The sequence below is a fragment of the Camelus dromedarius genome, chromosome 17 (assembly GCF_036321535.1).
Source record: "Camelus dromedarius isolate mCamDro1 chromosome 17, mCamDro1.pat, whole genome shotgun sequence".
Lineage (NCBI taxonomy): Eukaryota > Metazoa > Chordata > Mammalia > Artiodactyla > Camelidae > Camelus > Camelus dromedarius.
Genome location: NC_087452.1, coordinates 9,654,314 through 9,676,292, shown reverse-complemented (window position 1 = coordinate 9,676,292; position 21,979 = coordinate 9,654,314). Strand labels below are relative to the sequence as shown.

The 21,979-nt window shown below is 39.1% G+C and overlaps 1 long non-coding RNA gene across 1 annotated transcript in view; it reads right to left on the bottom strand.

Annotated features, from left to right (window-relative positions):
- Window positions 1-21,979, bottom strand: part of LOC116158286 (uncharacterized) — a 92,287-nt gene that overhangs the window by 57,952 nt on the left and 12,356 nt on the right. Inside the window, exon 2 of the long non-coding RNA XR_010384788.1 lies at window positions 17,779-17,873. This is a non-coding gene — a long non-coding RNA (uncharacterized LOC116158286). The remainder of the gene's footprint in view (window positions 1-17,778; window positions 17,874-21,979) is intronic.

Below are 21,979 nucleotides of genomic sequence, written 5' to 3'. Positions count from 1 at the left end.
AGCCAAGCTCGCCTTCTGCCTCTTCCCTCCAGCCCAGCACAGGCTGTTGAGTAGAAACCAAATGGCAATCACCAGGTAGCAAAGATTTGTCTTTGTTCTGGCTTCTAGAAAGCTCAGAGTCTTCTTTTCTTTTTTTTTTTTTTCCCCCATGGCTGGCAACTGAGTTGGGCTATTGGATATATACATCTAGCAAGCAGTTCATCACATTTTCTTAACCATATTTTATTTTCTTTCCCCAAACTCACTCCACTTTATTTTATTCTTGGACAGAGCATGAATTTGTATAAATTGCTTCAAATCCCTCTGTGGAAAGCGGCAAAGAGACAAACACATAAAATAGAGTATAGAAAGAATGTCAATATGGTAGATTGTAAGATCTCAGAGTCCCTTTGGCTGAGGAAAGACATCGCTCGTTTAAATTTGTTAACCCAGGAGACTCTAGCTAAGTGTGAGCAGATATCTCAAGCATTCATGTTGCAGGGCTCACAAACTCAGGGAAAAGGAGAATTTAGGAAGGTCTGAAGAAGACAATGGATTGCTGGATGTCTGTAATATTAATGCAAGTCTGCAAGAAATAATTTTCATCTCCTTCATTGAACTTCCTAGTCATCCTTTGAGCATTTTTCTTTTCTTTAGCTAAGAGGCAAAACAGTACTGGAAACTGATTTTAAATGGGGCTTCATTCAGCTAGGTTGATCTCTTGGCATTTTACATAATGTTGTATTACATTTGGGGGCATCATTTTAAGAGAAATGGTAGAATCCAATATTCATATGTAGTTTCATTAGGCGGCTGTTGAATAAATCTAGCAAATCGCGTGGATGCTTTGAATGTAATTATGAATCTCTATCCTGGAGGTCGACTCAGCGTTCTCAGGAAGGGGTTGGTCTAATTGTCACCAACAGACCTGGGGCAGTCACTCAGCTGCTCCCAGCTCCTTAATCTTTAAATTGAGGGGTATGAAGGGCTATAGAATTTACCCTCTGCTTTTCACGATCATTAGCAATTTTGATCTTCCTAGCAACCCCGAAAGGTAGGCGGGGAAGCTGTTGATTTAATAGACGAGGAAATGGACACTCAGAGATTAAGCCACGTGTTTAAGATCTTAGAGCAACTGAAATAGAACACCTGAGACCAGAACACAGTTCTAACTCCAGAGGTCAATTTGATTGCGGTTTTAGTATAATATTGTTCTACTGGAATCTCCTACCTCACTTCACATGTGGGAAGAATAGAGAGAGAAAAACATCCCTCGGGGCAAATGTTGGGATGGACGCCAGGCTGAACACACTATTGGTCTGATCCCTTATGGACTGGTTTTTGATCCTGTAGAAGAATGTATAGTCTAGCTCTAGGGAGAGCCAGCTGATTGACAGCTCTGGGGGCTCACGGGTTTGGGGTAAGGATGGGTTGAACCAGCACTGCCTTGCGTTAGGTGGGGCGCTTAGCAACAGTGCTACTATCCCAGGTGGTTCCACACTGTAGCATATGCTCAACCTTTTAGTAAAGGCCACGGTCTTATTTAAAAACAAAATATCCAAAATTTCTATTATGAGCTTCCTAAATCCCCGTTAAATGAAAATGCAGTATTTTCCTCACTCTTCTTCCAATGGTGACATTTTAAAATACCATTTTCCTATTTCATTTCCTATCTTTAGGGAGGAAACTATGTGCAGTGTGGCAGAAAGGACCCCGTTCAGAATTCAAGAAAACTGGGTTCTCGGCCTTGTTCAACTCAGTTCTGTGACTTGGGGCAAGTTACGTAGCCTCTCGGGGCCCGTGTGTGCACAGGAAATCTAGGGGTTTTCCTATCTAAGCTTTGAGATCTCTTTTAACTCTCAAATCCTATGATTCATTTCTAACGTAAGTTTCTCTTATTTGATGTTTGCTATTTGTTCTGTGGGGTGTTAATTCATTCTTGTAAGCCTCATTTAATTTCTATTGGATAATATTTCTATTATTGCACTCTGTGATTACTAGTAACAAGACCCCCTCCCTGATGGACTCTGCTTGGTTCTTCAGCGTAAACATTATATCATTTATCATATTCCGGCAAGTGTTACAAGTATCCGTATGCTTATCACCTGCATCAGCTAGAACAAAAAAAGCCAACTCAAATTGCCCTAAACAATTAAAACAAAAAAATCTATTGACTCATAATTAAAATGAGATTAAGTGTTAGTGCAAATTCGGGCGAGACCTAATCAGGGTTCTCAACCCGTTTCTCTGTGATTTTACTGACTCTACTGAACTTTGTTCACAACTTTTATTCTACAAATAAGAGCAAGAGGCTGCAGTGGTTATGGGTGTCCTCTTCAGACCCAGCTGGGGCTCTGGGAAGAATACCCTACTGTCTAGTTTCTGTTTTAGGAACCAGGAAACTTTCCTTGGAGCCCTCAGAAGACTCCCTTTTGTGTTTCATTGGACTAAACTGGGTCACTCAATCATTCCTGAACCAACCACTGTGGCCAGAGGAATGCTATTTCAGGCTTAGGCCTGGGTGTCTGAACCATTTGGGGGGGGGGGCGGGGGGCACTACCATGACAGGCTTAGATCAATCAGAGCCCACCCCCAGAGTTGAGTCCAAACCCTCAGCTACATCACGTCTTCACAACGTGGAGGAGAGAACGTTGGGGAGTCGGTCATTCCATCCCGTCTTTTCAACTCAGAGACCACGGAAGCGGATATTGCATTTTCTGACCCTCTGCATGCTGGGTACCCAGTTAATATTTGTCGAATAGAAGTGAATTTTAGGTGGTGGTGTAGACATACACCAAAACAGAAAATAACGCCCAGCTCTCTCTGCCTCTTCTTCTCTACTCGATTCTTGTAATGGCTGAGTTCATCCTCCCTAACTTTGCCCACTATTTATATTTTACCCTTCTTATTTTTAGCGCTAAGTTTTCCTAAGTCTGAAGATAACCAAATATTTCCTGAATAATATGTCTCTGAATATGCATATTCTCTAAATATGACTATAAGCCTATTTGCAAATCTAGCACTTACATTTAGAGTGTTGTTGGCAGGACTCTGAAAATCAGTTTTTCTTTTCTTTTTTTTTTTTTAATAGAAAAATGTACTACAGCAGAAGGATTTGTTTTCCACAGAGCAGAGCCAACTTTTTTCATTTCAATGATTTTGATACTTCCATAGATAATTAGATATTAATCAAATATTACATGAATCAATAACAAATCAGATCTTACTGATTATAGAATCCTCCGCCACAATAAATCGAATTTACAACTGACAGGTCTGCTGCAGGAGAGAGAAGGGGCGTGGGAGGGGGTGGAGATGCTTTTTTAAAAACCATGAAGCACCTGGGTTTATTCAGCCCCTCTCTCCCATTCCAGCCCCTCAGGCAGCCTTGCTTCCTCAGGAGGTACACAAGGTACTGTGGCCTGGCAGGAGGTAACACACATAAATGACAAGGAATAATAAGACCCCAGATGGGTTTAGTCACATCCCTCTTCCAAAACAAGACTACGGCCGCTGCCTGATCAGATCGGGGCGTCGGGGAGTAGAGGATCCAGGCCACACAATTCAACAACACAATTCAGCCTTTACTGAGCACATGCTCTGCCAGGTTCAACCTTGTAAGATGCAGTCCCTGCTCTTGAGGCGGGGAGGTGGACAAGGAAACAGTTATAATTCAGCAGGGTAAAGTCAGAGGAAGAGGTAGCATGTAAGAGGCACATGGGGAGGACTGCCTCATTGCCTTAATTCCAGGAAGCACCATCCACTTAAAGCACAACGTGAACGATGCCCCTGCGGTTGTGCAATATGGCGGCCCTGACCCATGCCCCATCCTAGGCTGATCAAGAAAGGCTTCCCAGCAGAAGGGATACTCAAGCTGAGGTCTGAAGGAAGGAAGGGGAGATTATTTGGATAATTCACACTCGGTTCAGGAGGGTGCATTCACACACATACTTTAAACATCTCCCAGCCCATAAAGAGAAGCGTGGACACACATCCTCAGGGGAGGAGACAGAAAAGGAGCACTCCCGTCTTTGCCCTCTCCTGTTGTTGGGTGAGAAGGATGAGGTTAAAGGATGGTGGGATGCATATGAGCCTCGGGTCTTTGGGAAGCTTGCTGGTCCTTAATCAACAGTCATCTTCCTGAGTCCTTGCACATCTGCTAACACTGGAGAGTTTAGGAGAAAAAAAGTCTAAACTCAGGGCATGTCTTGGGGTATCTTGAGACAGACTGTCACTGTGAACAAAAAAGGAATGTTTATGAAGTTCCCCTTGTTTATGAAGTTTTACTGAGCTTGTGCTTGGCAACCCACACAACCCATAAAATAATAAAAAGAAATGGATTAGTAAATATTAAAATAATCCTACTTGCCAGATATGTGAACTTTGAGAAACTCACTACATAATTCAAGAACCCAATTCAGCGTCAGTTTTCACAGAAGCAGTCAGATTTAAGCAAAATCAAATAAGTGGAACAGCGTTCAGTGTGCACTGATGGACGTCTTGCATAAACTCAACTTGACAGATGTGAAAAGAGATCGTAAAAACATTGGCATTTTAAAAATGTGTTATTGACGTCATTTTTGAAGCCAAACATTGCAATGCCGTATCGTTATTAGGAAATCTGGAATCAGATGAAATTTGATCACTGGTTGTTATCACGTTGGTGACATCATTCACAGTCCTGCTCATATCTCTTTGGATTTTGAAAATGGAACTGCCAGAGCAGGGCTCTCAGGAGGCACACTTAAAAAGATAAATTATGGACTATGGAGTCATTTTGGGAACCATTTGTGAGATAAGTACTGATCGTTCCAGAAGCACCCCTAGAGAAAGGACAATTTTTATGGAATAAATTATGCCCCTGGATGAGAGCCTCCCCCAGTATTCATTAGAACTTCCATGAGACTGGGCAAAGGTAGTATTTTAGGTTGAGAGTGTCAGAGTTATGTCCTTTGGGCTCTCAGAAGTTCATTTTGGTTTCCACTTGTCTGTCTTTGTAACGGTGTGATTCTGAAGGGGAGATTCTGGGTTCTCCACTCTTCGCACACCACTGTAGATGTTGCAACTTGTGTATAACGTCTGGGTAATATTCTTCACTCCAAACTTTGTGCCTAAGCAAACCATTCGAATTCCAACTACAAGCTTACATGAGCTTGGTCGTGATCCCGCAGCATCTAGGCTAGTCGTGAACCACAGGAGACTTTAGGATGAACACGAGTTTCTCATTTATCCCTGGTCATTTTACCTTTTACAAGACAGGACTACTTCCAAATCTTTACTTTTGCAGGACGAGCTTCTTTTTGAGGGAGATAAATGCCTTTTGCTTACATTTACACAGGGCATTCACTGCAGATGTGCAGATGTACTTGAACTTCTAGCCATCGGTAAGTATAAAAATCCCATCACTGCCCCTTTTTAATTCATATCCATCAACTCTCTGGTTAGGCACTCTGTTCTTATATAACCGAAGACATGGACAGTTAAACTTTTTATAACAAAAGCCAGACTTGCTTGTTAGGTTTGCAAGATGACTTTGTCGTTAAGTAACAATCACTGGTGAAGTTTATGCCAGAATATCAACCTTGAAAGGTCATTATTTGAGACATTCACGCTAGCACTGACTACCTCTGCTATTACTTACATTAGACTGACAGCGTTTTATAAATGGAGGGGGCCGTAGTGATCATCAGGGCATCGGAGGGGAAATTCCTTCAAAGCAGAATGAAAACAATAGCCTGAAGAGAAGGTGCTCACAAAAGCACTAGGTCTGTATGGTTTTCTGCAGCCACTCATCTGAATCAGACAAAAGCATTTTTTTTGTTTTGCATTTGTGTGCCTTTTAAACTACCTTTTGAAGTAAAACCTGTACTGAAAGCTCCACATTCTAAGATTACGACAAAGCTTAGAAATGAATGGAAAATTTTAGCAGATCATCTGTATTCCCAAGGGGTCTTTTCTCCTTAACTGGGTCCCTTTATCTCTCTCCACGGCTGGGCTCTTGCTGGACATCCATAGAGGAAACGTGAGCAATTACCAAGATTTTCACTCAAAAGTCTGATGGCAATTTTTTTGTATTGTAGATGTGACCATATGTCTGCTGAAACAACTAAGATATTTAAATTCGGTTAGAGAATCATGAGTTCCAGTCTGTCTCCTTGGTATCAAGAGTCAAAATCTATTGGAGAGACAAGGCTGGCACTTACACGTGCATGCCTGAGGGTGCCCACACGTGCACGCGTACAAATGCACAGAACCTGCTGGAGGCCCAGTAGCACCGCCGTGAAAGGTTCAGACAATGTGTCTGGTCTGAGACAGAATTTGCAAATAAATAAATAAACAGTGATGAAATAACAACAACAACAACAACAACAACAACAACAACAATAATAATAATTAGACCTTTCGACCTGGTCAGGATTCTGACATCAACTCAAGAGAAAATCTTTATTTGATCCTTTACTTTCTTTACTTTCCCTACAGGTTCTTATAATTCCTTAAGGAATTGATTACCAGATCAGGGATACCAAATGCTTTAGTTTGCTTAAACTACAGAAATTTATTCTCTTACAGTTCTGGAGGCTGTAAGTCCCAGATCAAGGTGTTGGCCAGGATGGTTCCTTCTAAAAGGTAATGGGGAAAATTTGTTCCAGGTCTCTCTCCTAGCTTCTGGAGGTTTGCTGGCAATCTTTGGTGTTCCTTGGCTGACAGATTTATCGCCCCCATCTCTGCCTTCCTCTTCACATGGTATTCTCCCTGCATGTGCATCTCAGTGTCCACATTTTCCCTTTTTATGAAGACATCAGTCATAGTGAATTAAGGCCCACCCTACCGACCTCATTTTAACTTGTCTAATTATATCTGCAACAACTCTATTTCCAAATAATTCCAACAACTTTATTTATAAGGTACTGGGGGTTAGGACTTCAATATGTGAATTTGAGAGGAGGGAAGATGATTCAACTCACAGGCCAGAGAAAAAGTAACTTAGCTGCCCAACAATTTTCTTGGGTCATGGAGAACAAAAGGAAACAAAAATAGAATTAAACATAATAATAAAATCAAAAGTGCACTCATCAAAACTAGTATCCTGATTCACAAGAAGACACTGAGGGGTGGTGGGAAGGGACAGACTGGGATTTCAAAATGTAGAATAGATAAACAAGATTATACTGTATAGCACAGGGAAATATATACAAGGTCTTATGGTAGCCCACGGTGAAAAAAAATGTGACAATGAATATATATATATGTTCACGTATAACTGAAAAATTGTGCTCTACACTGGAATTTGACACAACATAATAAAATGATTATAACTCAATAAAAAATGTTTAAAAAAAAAAGAAGAAGACGACGACATTAAGTATCTATGGAGTAGGTATTCCCTAATCATGGGATTAATTGAAATTTCCAAGTGTTTCCATTTTTGAGAGAAATGAAAGCTCGCACACTGTGCATCTATAAAGGTGACCTAATCTTTTTCACTAAGTGAAAAGACTATAGAATCATGAATTATAAGAGCCGTAGGGAACCCTAAAGACCATTTGGAGTCACGGAAGAAGAAACTGGAGCCCAGAGACGTTCAATGAGCTCAGGTCACACGGCTAGTTAGTGGCAGATTAGAGACTGAAACTTTGATCCCTGATTTTGCTTTCCAACGCAACGACCTTTCCATCGATCCCAGAGTAAGGAGCCGATCATGTCCTACTCCACCAAGTTATATAGAATGTCACATGATCTATTGCATACTTGCTACTAAAATTTCTATTTGTAACTAAAAGTTGTCTGAATCACTAGTTGGAATTGAGACATATAAGGAAGAAAAGAAGCAAATGGATTTCCACCCCCTCTCCTCCACATCCAAGTCTTTGACACTCTCTCATGGTTAAAGGAGTAACTAATTCAGAGCTTAAAGAGGAAAATGTACCTTATTCAAAGGAGGGTTCTAATGCACATCACTTAAAACAAGTAATCAAATTTAATATCACTAAGAGGGGAACAACTTGATGTCATATTTCTTCTGATAGGAAGCAATACATATATAAATCACTCACTAAATGCTGTCCCAAAGATAAGCCGGATCTAATCAAAACTTTAGGATCAACCTCTAAATTTACAGAAAATACCAGGAATAAAAGAACAGAGTAAACAATACCATGAGGAGACAATCAGACAAGGCTAGAACATGGGTCCTTTTAAAAGTCAACTAGCTTAGTCTCTTCAAAAAGTCAGTATTACGTAAATAAAAAAAGATATGGGAACTATTTTAGATAAAAGAGACTTACGAGCAATAACCAAAATGCAATGTGTAGACTTGGATTAGTTAAGAGAAAAAAGACCCTAAAAAGAACATTGTGGGAGTGATAAATTGGGAATTTAGGATTAACAGATACACTACTATATATAAAATAGATAAACAACAAGTCCTATTGCACAGCACAGGGAACTATATTCAATATCTCATAATAACCTATAATGGAAAAGAATCTGAAAAATAATATATACATATATAACTGAATCACTTTGCTGTACACCTGAAACACTGTAAATCAACCATACGTCAATAAAAATTAATCAATTAATCAAAAATAAAATATAAAAGACATTTGAGGGACAAATTTTAAAAACTGAATATGGATCAAATAGTTGGTGACATTTAGGAATAAACTGTTAAGTTTCTGTGTGACAGTAATGTGGTTAAGTGAAATGTCCAGAAATCAGCAACTTACTTCCACATGATCCAGCAAACAAATAAATTTATCATCAGAGATAAAGCTAGCAAAACGTTAACAACTGATTAATCTAGGTAATTATTATTTGAGTTACCTTGTACAATTCTTTCAACTCTTCTGTGTGTTTGAAATTTAGAAAGTTAGAAGAAATAAGGTTAGGTTAACTTTTTTTTTTTTTTTTTTGCTTTAAGTATTTCTATAACAAAAGTAAGAAAATCAGGTGAATGAAAATTAGACCCTATATTCTTCAATCGTTTTTATTGTACCCTACACAATAGTAGGGGTTAAATGAATAATAAAGATTAAATAAATGTTTGCTGATTATGACCAATACTGCTGACAGAGAGGACTGATTAAGTGAATGATGGTACAACCATACAATGAAAAACTAAGCAACCATTTTTTTAAATAAAAAAATTATTTAAGTACTAATTTACAAAGCTCTCCAAGATATATCGTCAGGTGAAAAATGCAGGGTGAAGAACAATGGCTAACAGTTATGTTAATATATTTTCTAATACATGAATAAACCATCCTTGGAGGACCACACAAAAACCTTCATGCTGCGTCTATGAAAAACCCACAGCTAACACCAGACTAAATGGTGAGAGAAAACTTTCCTCTGAAGATCAGGAAAAAGACAAGGATGTACAGTTTTCAATGCTTCTGTTCAACATTGTCCTGGAAACTCTAACTAGTGCAATTAGGCACGGAAAAGAAAGAGAAGATTCAGATTGGAAAAGAGGAAGTAAAATTATCTCTCTTTGCAGACAACATGATCTTAAATATTGAAACAGCAGCCAAAAACAAAACAAAACAAAACAAAAAAACCCACCAAATACATCTAGAAGAGCTAATATTAAAATTCAGCAAAGTTGCAGAATGCAAGGTCAATATACAAAAATCAGTTGCATTTCCATACACTAGCAATGAACATCCACTAGGAAGGCAATAAGAAAAACAAGACTAGAAACAGAAAGGAAGAAGCATTAGTGAGGATACAGAGAAACTGGAACCTTCGTACATCACTGGTGGGAACGTGATGGAAAATATCTTAGCAGTTCCTCAGAAAGTTAAGTTACCACCAGTGAAGAGTTACCATTGAGCCAGCAATTCCACTCCTAGGAATATTTGTCCACACTTGCATGTGTGCACTCACAGCAGCATTATTTGTAATAGACAAAAGAAGGAAACAACCCAAATGTTCATCAATAGATGAATGGATAAACAAAATGTGGTATATTCATATAATGGAATATTACTGAGTCATAAAGAGGAATGAAGTTGTGCTAAGTGAGAGAAGCCAAAAACACAGGTTGCCACATATTGTATGATCCCATTGATATGAAATATCCAGTGCTGGTGAATCCCAAAGACAGAAAGTAGATGGTGGTTTCCAGAGACTGGGTTACGGGGAATTGGGAGGTGTAAAAAGTTTCACTTTGACGTGACGGGGTATTCTGGCATTAGACTGGGTGGATGTTTGCAAGACAATGTGACTATACTAGAAACCATTGAATTAATATACTTAAAGATGGTTAAAACGATGAATTTTACGTTTTATATGAATATGTTTTACTTCAATTAAAAGTTTAAAAAAATACATTGGGCTCCAGAGAAGGGACCTGAATGAAGGGGCATTAGTGAGACACTTTCACTATGTATACCCCTGCCCCTTCTGAATTTTGTATGACATCCATCTGTAAAACACACACACACAAAATTCAAAGATTCAAAAAATAAATAAATAAACTTCTAGGTTTCAACTTTTACTGATAAAAAGTAATAAATTCCAGATCTGGGGATGAATGGATCATTAGACCAGATTTTAAAACTGTCAACTCTGAGAGCCTTTTAAAAGTAGGCTATCTTCTCCTATGTCTAATCAGGCAAGGCTGTCCCTGACTATGGATCAAGTCACCTCTCAAAGCCCCAAAGTAAAGAAGATCAATACTTCTGAGCGATGAGACTGGTGGTATCGTTTCCTTCCTCAGTCAATAACAGAAAGTAACACATTACAAAGTTAACCCTATTCACCTCTGCCGTGTACCAGGCTGCCTCCGTGGGCTCCCATTCATTCCTCAGCTGAACCGGACTGGATTCTGTGTGTGTGTGTATGTGTGTGATTTTCTGAGTCACTAAGAAACTGGATGAAAATATAGACAACTGGACCACACCGAGACCCACCGAATCAGAATCTCAGCGTCCCAGTGGGCAGGACCCAAGAATGGATATTTTAAACCACTGTCCTAGTAAAAGAGAAGTGCAGTATGAGGAGCAGGTGACAGGAGGTCAGAGGTGGGAGGCACCTTAATTGGTTTCCAAATACCTAAAGCTTCTACTTCTAGGTCAAGGAGTCAGCCATTTACAAGGCGGCTGCTTCCCAGAACCTTGCCTGCCTTGGGGCTTAAATTCCTTCATTGGAAGGTGCCATTCCTTCCGGTTAGGGCAAGGGAAAAACATTATGCAAATGTCAGTGACTAAGGTCTTAGTATGAATGAAAGTATGAGTTTGTTTTCAAACCTGTTAACTGACTGTAAGGCTCATAAAGGCCAGACCAAAGCAGGTCACAAGTTTCAGTGTTGGGTAAGACGGGGATGGGGTCAGCAAGCGTCACTGATTTAGACTGGCAAGCCAGAGGGACACTCCTGAGTGTGCGTGGGGTGTGAGGGAGGGGTGGCAGAGGGGACGTCAGAGAGAGTTGGAAGGAATATTAGTTATACATTCTCTGTGTAACAAACCACCCTAAAACTTGGTGGCTTAAAACAACGGTTTACTATCTCTCACGACTCTGTGGGTCACACTGGTCTCACCCAAGCTCACTCATGTGGCTGCGGTCAGCAGGCGGGTCAGCTGGGGCATGACTGGGCCTCTCTCCTCTCGCGGTCTCTCATTCTGGGAATCTTCATTGTGTGGTGGTCACAGGGCAGTGCTCCAAGAGGCAAAGGCAGAACCCAGCAGGAAGAACTCTGGTACGTTCTCTTGGTCAGTGAATGTGCCGAGACCAGCCCAGACTCAAGGTGTGAGAAACAGACCCTACCTTTTGATGCAAGGAGCTATAAAATATCTTTGCCATGTTTTTCAATCTACCACAGGAGGCATCGTGAGGACCCTAGACGTCCAGAGAAGAGGCTTCAAAGTTGAGGAGGGGAGGCAAGGGAAGATTGCTAAGAGGAGGTTCAAAGATGTGAAGGTGGCGGGTGGGGACAGCTCAGTGGTAGAGCCCGTGCTTAGCACGCACGAGGTCCTGGGTTCAATCCCCAGTGCCCCCATTAAAAACAAACAAACAAACCTAATGGCATCCCCCCCCAAAAATAGAATAAAATTAGAGTATAAAAAAAAGACATGAAGGCGAACATTGCCTAATTCAAATCTTTCCCTTGGACTTGCCAACTACATCCCTCCTTAAATTCAAAGGCAGGAAGTCAGACAATACATGTCTCTGCCTTTCCTTAAATATATAAAAGTAGTTTCCATCTACCAGTAAGGAAATTTGAGCTTTTCTCAACTCCAAACTGATTAAAGTCATATAAAGTTTAGAACTCAAGCGCAAGCAGAGACTGCTAGCTGGTCAGGAATGGGGCGGCCTCCTACAGAGCCGAAGCATATGCACTTACGTTCATGATTTTGGCTCCACGTTCACAGCATCGTACTTTTCACATATTCTCTCCTGTGACAAAGGTACCAGTCTGAGTCCCAGTTCATTGAAAACAGGGCTGAGAGAAGCTAAGAGAGTTGTTCAAGGTCACCCGAGCTAGCGACGGCAGAGCCGGCATTCAAACCCAGGTGGGCTGACCCAGCTCCCACCCTTCTAACCGCTACACTGTCCAGCATTTTATAACTGTTTGCTGTCAGTGATGATCATGTGGATGGCGGATGGTGACAATGGCTTTGTTCCTTCAAAAACCAAGATTTACAGTGGTTCTCATTCTGCTTCTTGAAAAGAAATGATGTTGTAAAGAGGAAAAAAAAAAAAAAAACCAAAGAAATCAACACTATACAAACTACTACCAATGGGCATTTTCCACGGAGATAAAGAAAGCACCTGCGGAGGGCTTCCTAGCTGGCGTGACGGTTCTAGGGGCTTTCATATGTCACTCTCCTTAAGGCAGATACTGTCCTCAGGGTATCGACGAGAAAAGAGGGAAAACAGAGGTAATTAGACTTACCTAGGGTCACACCCTAGGTTTTCATTCTTGGATTCTTCCTAAAGTGCTACTTTCCAAAAGGACTTTTGGAACATAGCTTTCTTTTCCTAACCAAACTCTGTAAACAAAAACTGATTTGAAGATTTTTTTCGGAAATGGCCAAGCACAGGATTTCGGCAAACACAGGCCAAGTTATCTTGGGGAAGACTTTCCCCTCCCATCACATCTGTCAGAAACTTTGCACCATTTGAGGAACAAAAGCTTCTCTGAAAGCTGAAAAATTCAATTTCCCAAATCCTCCCATGGCACCGAAAGTGAAATGGTCAGTGGTAATCTTTGAGACAACCAGTTTACTTGGGGACAGACAGAACAGTTCAGGGAACAGAAATTATTTCCGATCCTACGTCCTAGTAGGAAAGGCTGAAGCAAGTAAGAATTGCACAGTTATTAGGAAAAGCTTAGATAATTCTGGTTTTTTAAAAAAAAATGGCTTTGGAGACTTTAACTCCCTTTAAAACAGAGAGACTGGGAGCCTTTCAAAATATAATTGTCACAGATAAAACAAGGCATATCAGCAATATTAGCACAGATTTTCCTTCCCACGCTTCTCAATTAAAAGGTTTCAATATCAATATCTTTTATCTCTCAGCACGCATTAAGTATCAGACCCTGCCCAAGCTGCTGGTCACGTATGTTCTACATAGCCTACAACTCACCCATATCAAGTGTATAATTCAGTGATTTTTAGTTAGTTTACCAAGTGGTGCAACCATCAGTGTAAGTCAATTTAAGATTACTTTCATCCCCTCTAAGAAGATCCCTTACGCCCTCTTATAGTTGACCTCTGTTCCCGGTCCTCATCTCAGGCAACCGCTCATCTAGTTTCTGTCTATAAGTTTGCCTTTCCTGGCTATTTCATGTACATACCACACGTGCATGCATGTATGTGGCTTGACTTAGCCTCATGTTTCTGAGGGTGAGCCATGATGTAGCATGTATCCGTAGTGTGTCCCTTTTCGGTGCTGGAGCGTGTGCCCCTGCCACACTGTCTGTCGGTTCATCACTTGATGGGCAGTTAGGTTGTTTCCAGCTGGGGGCTATTACCAATAAAGCTTCTATGAATGTTCACATGGGAGTCTTTGTGTGAACACGTTTCCCTTTCTCGTGGGTGGATACCTAGGAGTAAAATTGCTGGTCACACGGTAGTTTCATGTTTAACTTTTTGAAACATTGCCAAACTATTTTCCAAAGTGGTGCGGCTGATTTCTGAGATGAGGAAGATCACTTGCTCGGAACTGGTCTGAAACCCAACTGCTGCCCCCAACACACCCCCAACCAGAAGCCCTGGCCTGCACTTCCGCGGGCTCCCGTCTGGATTACAGTTGTGAGGAGAGGTTTAGGGACAGAACTGCTAAACGGAACCCTAAACAGTCACCATTGCTGCTTCCCCTGGGTGGAAAGGCTTCTCTCCAGGGAGACTTTCTGAGCAAAGTCATAATGGGCATGCAAAGTCGAAAGGAACAGAAAACAATTCCCAAATAAGGCAGCCTGCAGCAACTGTCTACTGTTTAATGAAACAAAATTTCACTTGAGATGATGAAAAAGTTCTGGAAATGGAGAGCGATGATGGTTGCAAAACATCATGAATATACTTAATGCCACTGAATTGCACACACACACCAAAAAATGGTTAAAACGGTAAATTTTATGAGATGTATATTTTGCCACAATTGTTTAAAAAGCAAAGAACAGCAGCTGGTTACATCATCCCTCTGCGTAAGCCCCTAACCGTCTTCGCATCACACTCAGAATAAAATCCAAATTTCTTACCAAGGCCAAGAAAACCCTGCATGATCTGGCTCCCGCCCCTCCTTCCACCAGCCTTGGGCCTCTGCCAGCCTTGGTCACTTTGGCCTGCTTTCTGCTTCTTGAACGTTGAGCCTGTCTTGCCTCTAGGCCTTGGCTCCTGCTGGTCCTTCTGTCCAGGAGGCTTTCCCCAGTTCTCCGGGTGGACTCAACCTCATCCCTTTAGCCTCAACTCAAACTCATCTTCCCAGAGACCCTCCTTCAAATAGCCTCCCCAATCCTGTCTCTCTTTCCTCCGTGCTGTTTATTTCCTTCCCAGCACTTGTACAAGCAGCAATTTTTTTTTTTTTTTTTTTTACTGTTTTATCGTCTGCCTTCCCCCTTCTCTGTTTCACATACCTTCAACCCCTAGCACAAGCAGACTGCCTGGTACGGAGCAAAACTTTGATAAAAATTGGTTGAATATGATAAATAAATAAAAGGATCTCTCCAGTGTCAAGGAATGGGGCTTAATTACATTTTTAACTACATTAAGCTTGCCTTTAAACATTCATTTTGAAGTTAATTTTCTAATAAAAAATAATAGCCCTCATTGGCCTAGTTTCACACTAATGATTTTTACAAGACTCTTTCCCACAAATAAGTGTAATATGGAAAAAAATAATTTGGGAAGACTTATTTCCCTTGTATCAACTATTTTTTTTAAAACCACTTATATCACAGGGAAAAAGAATATGACAATGAATATAGGTATGTTCATGTATAACTGAAAAACTGTGCTCTACCCTGGAATTTGACACAACATTGTAAAATGACTAGAACTCAATTTAAAAAATGTTAAAAAAATAAAATAAAAAAGTAAAACTACTTCTATGAGACCCAAAAAGATTAAGATATTTCTTAAGCTCCTTTACACACAAATTATTAAAAAAAAAAACAAACCAACAAAAAACACCAAAGATCATAGAAAAAGAATCGCATGCCCTTCTAACTAAATATTTTCCAGAGCAAAACTAATTCTTTTGCTTAAATTCAAAAGAATGAATGCTAAATGCTAAAATTATAATGAGGAGTGGACAAAAAAATTTCTGAGACTATAACTCAATAAAAAGTGTTTAAACAAATTTCTGAGGGAGAGGGAAGAAAATTGAATTCACATATTAAAATTCTGTGATATCTATGGCACCTTAACTCTTGAATACTGGCTACATGAAAAGTTTACTATTTGTAACAAAAGTGACAAATTCAGAATTATTTACCCAAAATAGCAGTGCCCCTATTGGGCAAGACTGCAAAATCTAAGGAATCACTCAGCAACTCTGATTCTCTGTCCTGAGGATATTCAGCACCCTGCCCTGAACTGTCTTCCAAGGCAGTGTTCCATCATCCTGTCCCCATTAAAACCCACCAATTCTATGTCCAATCCTGCAAGCCACATTATAGGCAGAAAGCCTGATAAACTCTACCATTAACGATGTGTTAATGGAAACCAAAGCATTTATGGGCCAGCACAGATTGTCCCCTGACAAATGTGTTAGCAGCAGCCTCTTAAAGACAAAGCCTTAAAAGACGGTGTGTGTGGGGAGGAAGGGTATAGCTCAATGGCAGAGCACATGCCTAGCACTCACAAGATCCTGGGTTCAATCCCCAGAACTTCTGTTAAAAAATAAACTAAATTACCTACCCCCCAAACAAAATTCAAAAAATAAGTTAAATTTTAAAATAAATAAAAATTTTAAAATAATAAAATAAGAAGGTGTAGCTGCATGGCTTCAGGAGTGAGATCCACGAAGCACAGGAGGAGACGAAGGTTTTAGAAGAAAAAGCAGAGCCTGAGGTGCCCATGAAACACTGGCAGAAGAGGTGACCAGTGATGTGAGTCTGAAATTCAGGAGAGAGATTTGGGCTAAAAAAATCAGCACATGAATGATCATAAGAACCATGGCCGCATGAGTACTCAGATTATCCAAGAGAATTTGTGCAGTGAGAAGCGACTCCTCTTGGTCTGCCTCTGTCCCCGAGCGCACTGCCTCACTCTTTCTCAGTTCAGCATTTAGAGTGGTCCTTTTGATGACTTGATTCTTTTTTTCAAAACTCCCCAAAGACCACCGCCATCTGCCTGAGAAAAGACTTAAGTCCGGACAACAGCTTACAAGGACTAGGGGATCCAGAGCCCATTATTTCTCTGACCTCATCTCCTATGGTTCCGGGCATCCTGCCACCGGGGGCATCCATTCTGTTCTCAGACATTCCCAGCGTGCTCCTTGCCTTGAAGTCTTTGCACTTCCGCTCCCTCTACCCGGGATGCTTTTCTCCTCAATACCCATGTGTCAGTTCCTTTACCTTTTTTTAAGGCTCTGCTCAAACACCATCATCTCAGAAAGGTCTATTCTGATCAATTCTTTCTTTTAATTCCCACCTCCCCCTACCCCATATTCCCTGTCCCCTGGCTCTGTTTACTTTTTTTTCTAAAGCACTTACTAACATCTAGATTTCGTAATAATGTATTTTATTTTGGGTACACTTACAAATGTCTCCAAGGGCAACGATTTTTGTTTGTTTTGTATCCCTAGTACCCAGAATAGTGGCTGGCATATGGTAGGCTCGATATACATTAGTTGAATGTCAAATGAAATCTAAGACAGATTTCTGGGAACTCTAATATTAAGTAATAGGCAGAAGTCATCCCCCCTATAGAAACTGATAAAAAGCTTCCTAAAAGACAAAAGAAAGTTAGGAGATTATGGTTTAAACGAATAAAAGGGAGATGTTTCAAGAAAAAGAAGTGATCAGGAGTGTCAGAGACCCCTGTGCTGACCAAGAGTCAAATGAGATGAAGACTTAAAGACATCTAGTGAGGTCTGGTAACAAAGAATGTGCTGACCTTGGAGAGAGAAGTTTCAGTGACGTGTGGCTAAGACACATCAGAAACATTTCAACAGAGCTTACTAAAAGTTAGGAGAAAAGAAAAGAAGAGAACATTTTAAACCATGAAATCATCAAACTTATAAAATACAGATATCAGGTTTTACAGTTTGTTTCAGTTGTTGCTGTGTAACAAACCATCCCAAAACTTAATGATTTAAGACAGTGACCATTAGATTATCACTCACGATATGGATTGATTAGGTTCAGCCGAGCAGTTCTTCTGCTTCACGTGATGTCAGCTGGGGCTGCAGACATCTAGGGCAGGGGTCAGCAAACTTCCCTGCAAAGGTCCAGATAGTAGATATTTTAGGCTATGCAGGTCAGAAGGTCTCTGACATGGCTATTCAACTCTGCCATTGTAGTGAGAAAGCAACCACAGATATTATGCAAACAAATGGGCATGGCTGTGTTCCAAAAAACTTTATTTACAGAGTCAGGTGGCAGGCCACATTTGGCTGAAAGCCATAGTTTGCTCACCCTTGCTTTAGGGCCTGAGCTAGGGTGGCACATCCAAGATGGCTCCTTCCTGGAGTGCCCTGTTACTTCTCAGTGTGGCTTCTTCACGTGGCTTGGGTGGTTTACAGCATGGTGTCTGGTTCCAAGAGTGAGAAGTGGAAGTTGACAAGGCTTCTAAGGTTTAGGCCTAGACCTTTCACACCAGGAGGCGCTACCAAATGGAACAGATTACCACCCAGTTCTCAGAGTTTTGCTTATGAAAGTTGTGCTCCATTCCACATTCTGTCCAGAGATCCTCACCTTAGGAAGAAATTCAGTGACTTGTAAAGCCATCCTTTTCCCCCAACATTGATCCTTTCAAGACTTCTTTTTTCTTGTATCATCAATTGGAAGAGGGTATGATTTATTATTTTAAGACAGCCTGAGAAATTAGCTAATTTCCATTAGCCTGGGGAAGCTCTAGGCCTTCTGATACCCAGCCTTGATAATGCAATTTTCAGTGCACTGGATGTAAGCTATAAGGCACCATACCCATTAAACTTAGATGATAAATGTGATATAAAGTCTTAGTAGTAACATGAAAGCATCCATACTTAACTGCTTGAAGATCTATCAGAGTAATGTTATTTTGTAAAAAGTAAGTGAATCATAATCTATAGGTTCTCTATATTATATTCATTTATACGAACATGTTCATATGTAATGTAACTTACATGTTCACAAATAAACATATAATCTACATGTTCTATGTGTAGTTATAATTTATGTTATAATCTATATGAATAAATATTACTTTACTCTCTCATCAATTTTAAATTTATTGAATACTTATTAACCATTAGGTCTGTACTAGGTCATGGTGGATACAGCCATCACCTTGTTCTTAATGCAGGATGATAACCAATTAGGTGACCCTGAGCATACAGTAAAACAAAGATTGTATGAGATCAAGTAATTTTCAGGGGACTGAAAAGAAAGGAGGGGGGAGGCATTTAATTCTCATAAAAATATTGAACCACAAGGAAGTTGAGGGTATACACACAATTTTACTTTGATGTTCTAGTGAACCAAAATGGTTTGCTCTATCCAGACTACTTTATCAAATACTATCATCATATTGATAAGAAAGTAATACCAGAATACTTATGAAAAGAATTGATTCTACCCTTTAAAAAGTATGACCAAAAAAGACTAAACATGCTGTCCAGAATATGTGGTTGTATGCCAGGAGCTATAAGACATTCCCAGATGAACATACCACATCTTCCCCATCTCAATTTTACTTTAATATTTGGGAGAAAAAAATTTTTAACTAATAAGGACTTTATAATTCTTATCATAATACAGTAAAACTACAAAATATCTTTAAAGCATTTACAGGTGGACATTTTAAAATCCCCATTAAACAACACTTAGATGAAAGGGGAAATAAAAACCACAATATCAGTATTTCTTAAAAACAATAATGAAAGCACTATATATGAGAAATTATGGGGGATACTAGAGCGGTGATCAGAGAGAAATTCATAGCCTTTAATACTTATATTCATAAAAATAAAAGAAATAAAACAAGTGAATGATACTCCAACTCAACAATTAAGTTAACCAAAAAGACTTAAGGAAAGAAGTAATACATATTAAAGCAGAAATTAAGGGAGTAAAAACCCCAGAAAAATAAGATAACTAATTAATAAATAAAAATGGTGGTTCCTTGGGTAACACTAGGTAACCTAATGAAAAATGTACACAATTTTTTTATAAAAGGAAAAGTGAGAAATGTTTTAACATGGAGGAAATTTTTAAAATCATGAGCAACTTCATTCTACAATCCTGCACAAACAAAGTTGAAAACTTAGATAACTTCCTAGGAATACAATTTTACAAAATTTATCCGGGTAGAGAGAAAATGCGTAAGCAGACAAGTTTCCATAAAAGTATTTAAAAGAACATTTCAAAGAATACCCCATAAAAGATTATCATACTCAGAAAGTTTCACAGGGAAATTCTACCAAGTCTTCAAAATTTGAATAATCGCAATGCTATGTGAATTATTCCACAGCACAGAAAATAGGAATGTCTAACTTTTGTGTAAAGCAAGATTAACATTCATTCTTAAACTTGATACAGTATAGCACACACACACAAAAAGACCCAATGATCAGTCTCACTTATGAAAATTGATGAAAAAAAACCCTAAATAAAACATTAGCAAACATGATCCAATATTATGATCAAGTGGAATTTGTATCAGGAAGGCAAGAATGGCTTGATATTAGGAACTCCTTTAATATAATTCACCATATCAATGTAAGAAAAACATTTATGTGATTGTTTCAATAAAGGTTGAAAAGATTTTGATAAAATCCAACATTCATTTCAATACTAAATAAAATAGGAAGATGGGTATTTCCTTAACATGATAAAAAATACTTAAGTCCAAAACCTAGTTTTCTATTTAACTGGAAAACACTAGAGACATTCTCACTGAAGTCAGGAATGTAGCACGGATGAAATTTATCTCCACTACTCCATATTTAACACTGTATTGGAGGTATCAGCCAATGCAATTAGACAGGAGAAAATAATCTGAGTCATTAGAACTGAAAAATGAGGACTGAAACTATCTATTTTTGCAGACAATATGATAGTACACCTTCAGAAGCCAAGTGGTTCGATGATAAAACTAACTCAAACAATAAAATAATTCAATAATAGAGCAGGATATAAAGTTAACCTACAGAAATCAATAGGTTCGTATACACAAACAGTAACCAGTTAGAAGGGATAATAAAAACAAAAACCCTGTTTACAATAGCAACAATAACAACAAAGATAAAAATATTTAGGTATTAACAAGAAATGTGTAAAAGTTATATGAGGAAATCTCATATAAGAATTCCTGACATATATGGAAGTATACTTCATGGAAAGACACATCTTGTTTTTGGAAAGTATGACCCATCATAAAGATGTTTTCTATCCATAAATTATTAACGTAACACAATTCCAATAAAAAGTACCAGTACGTTTTTGTTTCTGGAGCTAGACAAGCTGATTACAAACTTCACATATATTTTTAAAAGTAAAATACACAAGACGAAGTAGAAAAATGGAAAAAGAAAGGCAAGACTAACCCTGATAGATATTAAAACAAACAGTAAGACCTCTATAATTAAGACTGTGGTATTGGAGCATAAAATAGACAGACTAGTAGAAGAAAAAAAAAAGCAAGTCCAGAAATAGACCCAAGTATATATGGAAATTTAGTGTTAGACTATATATTTGGGATAAAAACCCAGAAGTGAGATTGATGGGACAAAGGGTAAATATAGCTATTTTTGGATATGTAGACATTTTTAGATATTTATTGCCTATTTCCTCAAGGGCTCACCAACAGTGTGTCTTGTCAAGCTTTTGAATTTTGGCCATTTAGATAAGTGAAGTGGTATCTCACTGCAGCTTTAATTTGCATGTTCTTATTGTGGGTGAAGATTAATATTTTTTCATTTGTTTAAGAGCATTTTGTATATTTTTATATCTTCCTTTTTTGTGAAGGTATAATTTATATACAACAAAATGTACAGATCTAAAGTGTTCAGTTCAATGAATTTTGACAATGGAATACACCTGTGTAACCACCACTCAGAACAAGATCTAGAACATTCCCTTCACCCCAGGAAGTCCCTTTGTGTTCCTTTCCAGCCAGTCCTCTCACCCGCTCCAGAAGTAACCACTTTCTGATTTCTATCACTTATAGATTAGTTTTGCCTGTTCTTGGACTTTGTATAAATGGAACATACAGTATGTGTATCTATTTTGTGTACGTGTCTGATTATTTTGCTCAACCTAATTTTTTTTTGATTCATCCATTAACCCATGTTGAGCACTAGTTCATTCATCTCCATGTATTACTGAGGAGAGTTCCATTCT